Source organism: Lathyrus oleraceus, chromosome 1, assembly GCF_024323335.1.
Source record: "Lathyrus oleraceus cultivar Zhongwan6 chromosome 1, CAAS_Psat_ZW6_1.0, whole genome shotgun sequence".
Classification (NCBI taxonomy): Eukaryota; Viridiplantae; Streptophyta; class Magnoliopsida; order Fabales; family Fabaceae; genus Lathyrus; species Lathyrus oleraceus.
Window position 1 is genome coordinate 301,033,151 of NC_066579.1, and position 11,449 is coordinate 301,044,599.

An 11,449-nucleotide genomic window follows, 5' to 3' on the forward strand; every position below is an offset into this window, starting at 1 on the left:
GGAGAAAAAGGGTACTTTTGCCGGGTGTAGTAAGAAGTAGTAAACTGCAAACTAAGAAGAATATCACAAGTTACTAGGAAATAGACTCTTAGGGTATCAAAGCATCTATCTAGGTAAGGGCTAGAAAGAAAACGGTAAATCAAAACTCAACCCAATGAGGACATAACTCAAAGGGAGTAATTCCGTCCAGAAAATCTAATGCAGAGGAAACTGAAATAACAACCATCCACGAGGAAACAAACTCAGTGGGGAAACAGAGAAAGGTTAAAGTCTTTCTGCTTAAGGAACTGACAGTCTACAATTGAAGGAGGACAAACACCAGATTTGGTATGGGGATAAAGTACCGCCACAACATAGAATGAGAATCTCAAACAAATCAAATATGAAGATGCATGATATGCAAATTATGAAATTATATGAATGTATATGTGTAGGTATATGTATATATGATGATTATGCTTGACAAAACAATCGCAAAGGATACAGAGGTGTCGCAAAGAATTTGAACCACCGGTACAATCCTTGGTCAATCCACAAAACATAGAGACAACCGCCGGAAAACAGAGAAATCGACATCCCAAGGGCTCAACTCTAGCTGAGGACGGAGGAGATCTGCTGAGGATAGAACATCCAACTTGTGGGGAATTTTAGGTCAATACCATAAAAATGGGAGACAACCCTATAGAGAAATAATCAACAAAAGCTGCTCAGAAACCAGGAAGAAACTTTGACTTGGAGCAAATTGAGTGGTGATTAGTGGGGACACCAAAACGATCTAATGGGGAAGATCAACCCTCTTTGAAGATCAACCCTGCTGAGGAAATATGAACTTTGCTGGAGAAGGCAGAAACTCCATTGGGGACAGCAGAAACTCTGTTAGGGAAAGCAACATGCCGCAGGGTATCCGAATCAACCAAATCTGTTGGGGATAAAGAAATTCCACCGAGGATCAAACACTCCACCGAGGAATTGAATCAACACTAACGTCTAGGGATACCTAAAGGGTTAACTGCTTGGGGAACCTCTGATGTTTCACACTTAAGGACTTGCTATTTATTGAAATGTTGTTGATATTCCCTTTACTTGCTTTGGAAAAAATTCTTGCTTTTATATTAAAGAAAACTTGATTTAGATTCAAAAATTTAATTTCAAAATGATCATACTAAAAATTAAAACTATTGGCTAAAGTAAATAAGAGTAGAAACAATTTGGATAAAAGCTCAACTTTATTTAATAGAATGGTAGTTTGTAAATAACAAGACTCACTAGATTTTACAAAGTTGAAAATGGTAATTTGCATGGAAAAGGATTACATTGAATACAAATGATCCTTAATCCTTCTACCATCTCTTGATATCAACTGTACTCTTAACCGCCGCTGGAGATGAACTGATGTCAACCCTTGTGTTCAAACAAGCCTTTAAAACATTGAAGATCAGCAGAATGCAGTTACTTGCCATACTCCCTAATTTTTTCCTATGTTGCCCCAAGGTGGGGTACTCAACTTATCGAGAAATTCTTTTTGTTTTATGTCTCTAATTTTTGCCTAGATCCCCCTTTCGGGTTTTCAATCCACTGAGACGCTCATTTTTTCCTAAGCCGTCCTTTCGGGTTTTCAACTTAGCGAGCTGTTCTTTTCCTTTTAGGCGAAGTATTTCTTGACTGCATCTCCGTTCACAGGACGAGTGAACTCTTCACCATTCATAGTTGTAAGAATCAAAGCACCACCTGAAAAGGCTCTCTTAACAAGATATGGGCCTTCATAATTAAGAGTCCATTTTCCTCTGGAATTTGGCTTGAACATCCAAATCTTCTTGAGCACAAGGTCCCCTTTTTTGAATACTCGAGGTTTGACCTTCTTATCAAACGCTTTCTTCATTCTCTGCTGATATAACTGACCATGACACATGGCAGTTAATCTCTTCTCTTCTATTAAATTCAACTGGTCAAACCTGGTCTGACACCATTCAGCTTCAGTCAACTTGGCTTCCATGAGCACACGCAATGAAGGAATCTCAACCTCTATGGGGAGTACTGCTTCCATACCATATACAAGAGAGAAAGGGGTTTCCCCTGTTGAAGTGGGGACAGATGTACGATACCCATGCAAAACAAGTGGGAGCATATCATGCCAATCCTTGTACGTGACAACCATCTTCTAGATAATCTTCTTGATATTCTTATTCCCAACTTCAACAGCCCCATTCATCTTGGGTCTGTAGGGAGAAGAATTATGATGTGCAATCTTGAAGTCTTTACAAAGAGTTTCCACCATAATGTTATTCAAGTTCGATCCATTATCCGTAATGATCTTACTTGGCACACCATAACAACATATGATATGATTCTTGATAAACCTTACAACAACTTGCTTGGTTACATTTGCATACGATGCCGCTTCAACCCATTTTGTGAAGTAGTCAATTGCCACCAAAATGAAACGATGTCCATTCGAAGCTTTGGGCTCAATCATCCCAATCATATCAATTCCCCATATGGAGAAGGCCCATGGGGAAGAGATAACATTCAATAGTGCCGGAGGAACATGAATCTTATCAGTATAAATTTGACATTTGTGGCATTTCTTCACAAATTTGCAACAGTCATATTCCATTGTCAGCCAATAGTAACCTGCTCGCAACATCTTCTTCGCCATTGCATGTCCATTAGAATGAGTACCAAAGGATCCTTCATGCACTTCGGTCATCAACAAGTCTACTTCGTGTCTATCCACGCATCTGAGCAAAACCATGTCGAAGTTTCTCTTATATAGTATATCACCATTCAAGTAGAACTTACCAGCTAATCTTCTCAAAGTCTTCTTATCTTTCAAAGATACCCCAGGCGGGTAAATCTGACTTTGGAGAAAGCATTTGATATCGTAATACCACGACTTCTCGTCTTTGATCTCTTCAACAACAAACACATTAGTTGGTCTATCAAGACGCATCACAGATAAATTGGGAACTTCAGTCCAATACTTCACTATAATCATTGATGCCAATGTTGCAAGAGCATCTGCCATCCGATTCTCATTTTGAGGGATATGATGAAATTCAACCTTTGTAAATAAATTTGAAATCCTCCTCGCATAATCTCTATATTGTATTAAACCGGGTTGATTTGTCTCCCATTCTCCTTTGATCTGATTCACAACCAAAGCGGAATCACCGAAGACATCCAAATACTTGATTCTGAGATTCGTGGCCTCTTCAAGCCCCATAATGCAAGCTTCATATTCTACCATGTTGTTTGTACACTTGAAAGTAAATCTAGTTGTAAATGGAGTTGAAATTTGAGGTACATGAACTGAGTTGCTTCGATTTGGCCTCAAAGCAACTAAAACTTCATGCCTACATTGGTAGGACTTCAGACAACCAAAGAATCAATAGAATTCAACAAGAATTTGAGAGAATCGAAGAGTTCGAAATTTCTTGAAAAAACCTTCAATGGAGGTATGGATTCAACTGGTCTTGATCTTGCTTGTGCTTGATCTCACTCCACTTGCTTGCAGAAGAATGATTAGATACTTAAGAGGCTATGGATTCCTGGAGATTAGAATTTTGAAACAGTGGAAATTCAACCTCAAATTCAAGAGAATTTCGTAGGCTTATCCTTTGCAAAGTGAGGGTTTGAGATGGGGGATCAAAGATGGCGTGATTGTGTATTCATTTATGAGCAATTGAAGCTCTATTTATAGCCGAAATACTTGATAATTGCACACTTCAAATCACTTTCCAATTTTGGCAAATGGTGATACAAGGGTGCATGGGCGCGCAAGGGCCCATAAAATCTTTGCTTGAGGTCCACAAATGAATGCTGGATGGTATGAATTAAACTGGGATTGCAAGGCAAGTGTGCATTGATGTTTGAAGTTTGATCCTTGCCAAGTGATATCAGCATGTTCATGCCATGCGCAACCTATGCATTCCTTGTCCAAAATGTATGAATTTGAGCTCTTCGGAAAGGTGAGATCAAGAGAAACAACTTTCATGTTCAACACTTTTTTCATTTGGAGCTTGGAACTTGGAGAAATTTGAGGTGGAAGTTTGGAAATTTTTTAGATATCAAATTTTTTCTAAGTGTCAAGCCATATGTCTCAATATTCCACCTTGCTTAACTTTTTATATGAGCTTCAAATGAGAAAACTGTATTCATCAAAGTGTATCTATTTCAAAGGCCTTCAAAATGGTCACCAATTTAATGTCATTTGGATTTGAAATGATAGAGTTGTGCATTTTTGAAGTTTGGAAAAATCACTTGATCAATGGTATAGGTCAAAAGTGACCTATAATGTAACCTCATATCACATGCCCAAAAAAGTTGAATTAGCTCCGACTCCAAATATCAAAGTTAAAGTAGACACATTTAATTTGATTTTTCAACTCGGAAATCTTTCATCTCATAAAAATTGAGCAAGGTATGGCCTTGGGAAGTTCACTTTCAAATTAGGGTTTAGATAAAATGACCTATAATGTTTCAACATAGAAAATGATTTTCTAAGCAATAATAGCTATAGGTCTCAACACTAAAGTTGTTTAGAATGTCATTTAGAGTAAGTTTTCTATTGGAATCATTTTCATATGGTTAAAATTGTAGGACATAGGGTTTTGGGAGACCCAGTTTTGATCAGCTGAATTAATCTGGCCAACCACCATCAACCAACTTGCTAACTTCCAATTCTCTTGACTTTCTTGGTTCATGCTAGATCATATATGTATAACATTATGGATTTTGAAGTTTCCCTTGAGAAATTTTGTCAATTGGTGAGATAGCTTGTTGGAGAAGTTACTCAAGATACCTAGTGAAACTAGGGTTTCCAAGGCAAATCACCCTCAAACTCTTGAAGAAAACTTGATCAATATAATATGTAGAGAACATTGGGACACATAAATGATGTTCATAACCATTCTTGAATTAATTCTTGGTTGTGCTCTTTGTTCATGAGGGTCTCAAACCCTAGATGTGAACTCGATGAATCAATGAGATCATGCCCTTCCTACAAAAGAGTGTGACAAATGCAAAGACATATTTTTGGTATTTTGGTTAGTGAAATGATAAAATACAAGTATGATATAATCACAAAGTGCTTAGTGATCTCTCCCAAAACAAACCCAATGAAAGAGGGGTAAGGAGGATACCAAGGTATGATCCCAATGCTAGTGCTTATGATGAAGTTACATGAGGGATTCTTAGGGTCAAAATTAGGGTCTTACACCTGCCCCTATTTAAGGGCATTCTAACTGAGGAGGCGAAGGTTAAAATCTTCATGTCGACTTAATAGAATGGGATAAAATAAAAACATATAGAAAAAAAATTTGGTCCCAAAGAGACCTCATGATGCATATGACATGAATGCAAAGGTAAATTCTTTGTGGGGAGATATTGCCACAAAGGAAAAAGAAATCAGAGAGACCGAAAGTCCACAGGAGTATAATGCATTCCGTAAGGAAAACTCACTGGGGGAACTCGAGGGATTCCATACAAAATAGAAAGATTCAGCGGGGGAAATCACGACATCTATAGGGGATACGAGTAAGTCAGGATAAAACTGAAGTACTCGACTCACGCAAGGGAAAAAAAATTTCACTAAGGAAATGCGCACTCAACTCAACTAGGGGAAGATATACTTCAACACAGAAGGAGCAGAAATCTATTATCTACTACCTGTTACTGGGTAAGGAGATAATAAAGATCTGACAGAGAGAACATCCGTCATCAGCTAAGATGAACATATCAAGGATGACTCGCTGAGGAAATTCCAGGAGGGAGTATTCATTACCGATTACTAGGTAAGAATAGCATTGCTGGGGAAAACTGCGGAAAATAGGATTTATAACTACCAGTTACTGGGCAGAAGACCAAGGGTGAGAGTATCCGTCATCGGTTAGGATGAACATATTAAGGATAAACTCAATAGGGAAGAAAATCCATCATCGGTTAGGATCAACATATCAAGGATAGACTTGCTTGGAAATGCCAAGGAGGATACCCGTCATCGGTTAGGATGAACATATCAAGGATATACCAACTGAATAAAAAGGGTAGGAATTGCATCTATCGAAAGCTCGATAGAAAACCGTCGGAGAGAAAATCCGTCACCGGATAGGATGAACTTATCAAGGACTATCTTTGCGAGGGGACAAAGTAGGGTTTACAACTACTGGTTACTAGGTAGAATACCAATCAAAGAGAAAATCCGTCACCAGTTAAGATGAACATATCAAGGATCGACTCTGAAAAGGGGAGCAAAAATAAGGATTATATCTATCAATTCCTGGATAGAATACCATAGAAGAGAAAATCCGTCACCGATTAGGATGATCATATCAAGGATAGACTCCGCACAGGGGAAAAATAGGATTTACAACTACCGGTAACTGGGTAGAAAACCACAAGGAGAAGAAAACCCGTCATCGATTAAGATGAACATATCAAGGATTAACTCTCTGAGGAACAAAATAGGGATTACAACTACCTTTTTACTGGGTAGAGTACCATAGGATGAGAATATCCGTCACCGGTTAAAGTGAACATATCAAGGATAGACTCAGGCAGGGAAAGATATCCTTCACCGGTTAAGATAAACATATCAAGGATATACTTCTTGGGGACTCTACTGAGGAGAAAAAGGGTACTTTTTCCGGGTGTAGCAAGAAGTAGAAAACTGCAAACTAAGAAGAATATTACCATTTACTGGGTAATAGACTCTTAGGGGACTAAAGCATCTAACTAGGTAAGGGCTAGAAAGAAAACGGTCAATCAAAACTCAACCCAATGAGGACATAACTCAAGGGGAGTAATTCCATCCAGAAAATCTACTGGAGAGGAAACTGAAATAACAACCATCCACGAGGAAACAAACTCAGTGGGGAAACAGAGAAAGGTTAAAGTCTTTCTGCTTAAGGAGCTGACACTCTACAATTGAAGGAGGACAAACACCAGATTTGGTATGGGGATAAAGTACCGCCATAACATAGAATGAGAATCTCAAACAAATCAAATATGAAGATGCATGATATGCAAATTATGAAATTATATGAATGTATATGTGTAGGTATATGTATATATGATGATTATGCTTGACAAAACGATCGCAAAGGATACAGAGGTGACGCAAGGAATTTGAACCACCAGTATAATCCTTGGTCAATACACAAAATATAGAGACAACCACCGGAGAACAGAGAAATCGACATCCCAAGGGCTCAACTCTAGCTGAGGACGGAAGAGATTTGCTGAGGATAGAACATCCAATCTGTGGGGAATTTTAGGTCAACACCATAAAAATGGGAGACAACCCTACAAAGAAATAATCAACAAAAGCTGCTTAGAAACCAGGAAGAAACTCTGACTGGGAGAAAATTGAGTGGTGATTAGTGGGGACACCAAAACGATCTAATGGGGAAGATCAACCCTCTCTGAAGATCAACCCTGTTGAGGAAATACGAACTTTGCTGGAGAAGGCAGAAACTCCGCTGGGGACAGCAGAAACTCTGTTAGGGAAAGCAACATGCCGCAGGGTATCCGAATCAACCAAATCTGTTGGGGATAAAGAAATTCCACCGAGGATCAAACACTCCACCGAGGAATTGAATCAACACTAACGTCTAGGGATACCCAAAGGGTTAACTGCATGGGGAACCTTTGATGCTTCACACTTAAGGAATTGTTATTTATTGAAATGTTATTGATATTCCCTTTACTTGCTTTGGAAAAAATTCTTGCTTTTATATTAAAGAAAACTTGATTTTGATTCAAAAATTTAATTTCAAAATGATCATACTAAAAATTAAAACTATTGGCTGAAGTAAATAAGAGTAGAAACAATTTGGATAAAAGCTCAACTTTATTTATTAGAATGGTAGTCTGTAAATGACAAGACTCCATAGATTTTACAAAGTTGAAAATGGTAATTTGTATGGAAAAGGGTTACATTGAATACAAATGATCCTTAATCCTTCTACCAACTCTTAATATCAACTGTACTCTTGAGCACTGCAGAAGATGAACTGATGTCAACCCTTGTGTTCAAACAAGCCTTCAAATCAGCAGAATGCAGTTACTTGCCATAATCCCTAATTTTTGCATAAGTTTCCCCAAGGTGGGGTACTCAACTTATCGGGAAATTCTTTCTGTTTTATGTCTCTAATTTTTGCCTGGATCCCCCTTTCGGGTTTTCAATCTACCGAGACGCTCATTTTTGCCTAAGTCGCCCTTTCAGGTTTTCAACTTAGCGAGCTGTTCTTTTCTTTTTAGGCGAAGTATTTCTTGACTGCATCTGCGTTCACAGGACGAGTGAACTCTTCACCATTCATAGTTGTAAGAATCAAAGCACCACCTGAAAAGGCTCTCTTAACAACATATGAGCCTTCGTAATTAGGACTCCATTTTCCTCTGGAATCTGGCTTGAACGTCAAAATCTTCTTGAGCACAAGGTCACCTTCTCTGAATACTAGAGGTTTGACCTTCTTATCAAAAGCTTTCTTCATTCTCTGCTGATATAACTGACCATGACACATTGCAGTTAATCTCTTCTCTTCTATTAAACTCAACTGGTCAAACCTGGTCTGACACCATTCTGCTTCAGTCAACTTGGCTTCCATGAGCACACGCAACGAAGGAATCTCAACCTCTACGTGGAGTACTGCTTCTATACCATATACAAGAGACAAAGGGGTTGCCCTTGTTGAAGTGCGGACGGATGTATGATACCCAAGAAAATCAAATGGGAGCATCTCATGCCAATCCTTATACGTGACAACCATCTTCTGGATAATCTTCTTGATATTCTAATTCGCAGCTTCAACAGCCCCATTCATCTTGGATCTGTAGGGGGAAGAATCATGATGTGCAATCTTGAAGTCTTTACAAAGAGTTTCCACCATATTTTTATTTAAGTTCGATCCATTATCAGTAATGATCTTACTTGGCACACCATAACGTCATATGATCTGATTCTTGATAAACCTTACAACAACTTGCTTGGTTACATTTGCATACGATGTCGCTTCAACCCATTTTGTGAAGTAGTCAATTGCCACCAAAATGAAACGATGTCCATTTGAAGCTTTGGGCTCAATCATCCCAATCATATCAATTCCCCACATGGAGAAGGGCCATGGGGAAGAGATAACATTCAATAGTGTCGGAGGAACATGAATCTTATCAGCATAAATTTGACACTTGTGGCATTACTTCACAAATTTGCAACAGTTGGATTCCATTGTCAGCCAATAGTAACCTGCTCGCAACATCTTCTTCGCCATTGCACGTCCATTGGAATGAGTACCAAAGGATCCTTCATGCACTTCGATCATTAACAAGTCTGCTTCGTGTCTGTCCACGCATCTGAGCAAAACAATGTCGAAGTTTCTCTTGTACAGTATATCACCATTCAAGTAGAAATTACTGGCTAATCTTCTCAAAGTCTTCTTATCTTTCAAAGATCCCCCAGGCGGGTAAATCTGACTTTGGAGGAAGCATTTGATGTCGTAATACCACGACTTCTCGTCTTTGATCTCTTTAACAACAAAAACATGAGCTAGCCTATCAAGACGCATCACAGATAAATGGGGAACTTCATTCCAATATTTCACTACAACCATTGATGCCAATGTTGCAAGAGCATCTGCCATCCGGTTCTCATCTCGAGGGATATGATGAAATTCAACCTTTGTAAAGAAAGTTGAAATCCTTCTCGCATAATCTCTATACGGTATTAAACTAGGTTGATTTGTCTCCCATTCTCCTTTGATCTGATTCACAACCAAAGCGGAATCACCGAAGACATCCAAATACTTGATTCTGAGATTCGTGGCCTCTTCAAGCCCCATAATGCAAGCTTCATATCCCGCCATGTTGTTTCTACTCTTGAAAGTCAATCTAGTTGTAAATGGAGTTGAAATTTGAGGTACATGAACTGAGTTTCTTCGATATGGCCTCAAAGCAACTCAAAGAATCAATAGAATTGAGCAAGAATTTGAGAGAATCGAAGAGTTCAAAATTTTTGGAAAATACCTTCAGTGGAGGTATGGATTCAACTGGTCTTGATCTTGCTTGTGCTTGATCTCACTCTAGTTGCTTGCAGAAGAAGGATTAGATGCTTGAAAGGCTATGGGTTCCTGGAGATTTGAATTTCAAAATAATGGAAATTCAACCTCAAATTCAAGAGAATTTCTCAGGCTTATCCTTTGCAAAGTGAGAGTTTGAGATGGGGGATCAAAGCTAGCATGAATGTGTATTCATTTCTAAGCAATTGAAGCTCTATTTACAGCCAAAACAGTTAATAATTGCACACTTCAAATCACTTTCCAATTATGGAAAATGGTGATGCAAGGGTGCATTGGCGCGCACAGGCCCATGAAATCATTGCTTGAGGTCCATAAGTGAATGTTGGATGGTCTGAATTAAACTTGAATTGCAAGGCAAGTGTGCATTGATGTTTGAAGTTTGATCCTTGCCAAGTGATATCAGCATGTTCATGCCATGCGCAGCCTATGCATTCCTTGTCCAAAATGTATGAATTTGAGCTCTTTGGAAAGGTGAGATCAAGAGGAACAAATTTCATGTTCAACACTTTTTTCATTTGGAGCTTGGAACTTGGAGAAATTTGAGGTGGAAGTTTGGAAATTTTTGACATATCAAAATTTTTCTAAGTGTCAAGCCATATGTCTCAATATTCCACATTGCTTGACTTTTTATATGAGCTTCAAATGAGAAAACTGTCTTCATCAAAGTTGTATCTATTTCAAAGACCTTAAAATGGTCACCAATTTCATGTCATTTGGATTTGAAATGATAGAGTTATGCATTTTTGAAGTTTGAAAAATTCACTTGATCAATAGTATAGGTCAAAAGTGACCAATAATGTAACCTCATATCACATGCCCAACAAAGTTGAATTTGCTCCCACTCCAAACATCAAAGTTGAAGTAGACACAATTATATTGATTTTGAAACTTGGAAATCTTTCATCTCATAAAAATTGAGCAAGGTATGGCCTTGGGAAGTTGACTTTCAAATTTGGGTTTAGACAAAATGACCTATAATGTTTCAACATAGAAAATGATTTTCCATGCTAAAATAGCTCTTGGTCTCAACATGAAAGTTGTTCGGAATGTCATTTAGAGTAAGTTTTCTCTTGGAATCATTTTCATATGGTGAAAATTGTAGGAGATAGGGTTTTGGGAGACCAAGTTTTGATTAGATGAATTCATCTGGCCGAGCACGATCAACCAACTTGCTAACTTCCAATTCTCTTGACTTTCTTGTCTCATGGTACATAATATATGTATAAGATGATGAATTTTGAAGTGTCCCTATTTACTGTGGAAATTGGTAAACAACCGCTGGTCCTCCCTAGGCTTTAAAATGAAGGGTTACTTGCAGGATCGACCAGTTGATCCTAGGACATGTGCTAGTGCAAGTGAGGCTTGTCCAGACTTCA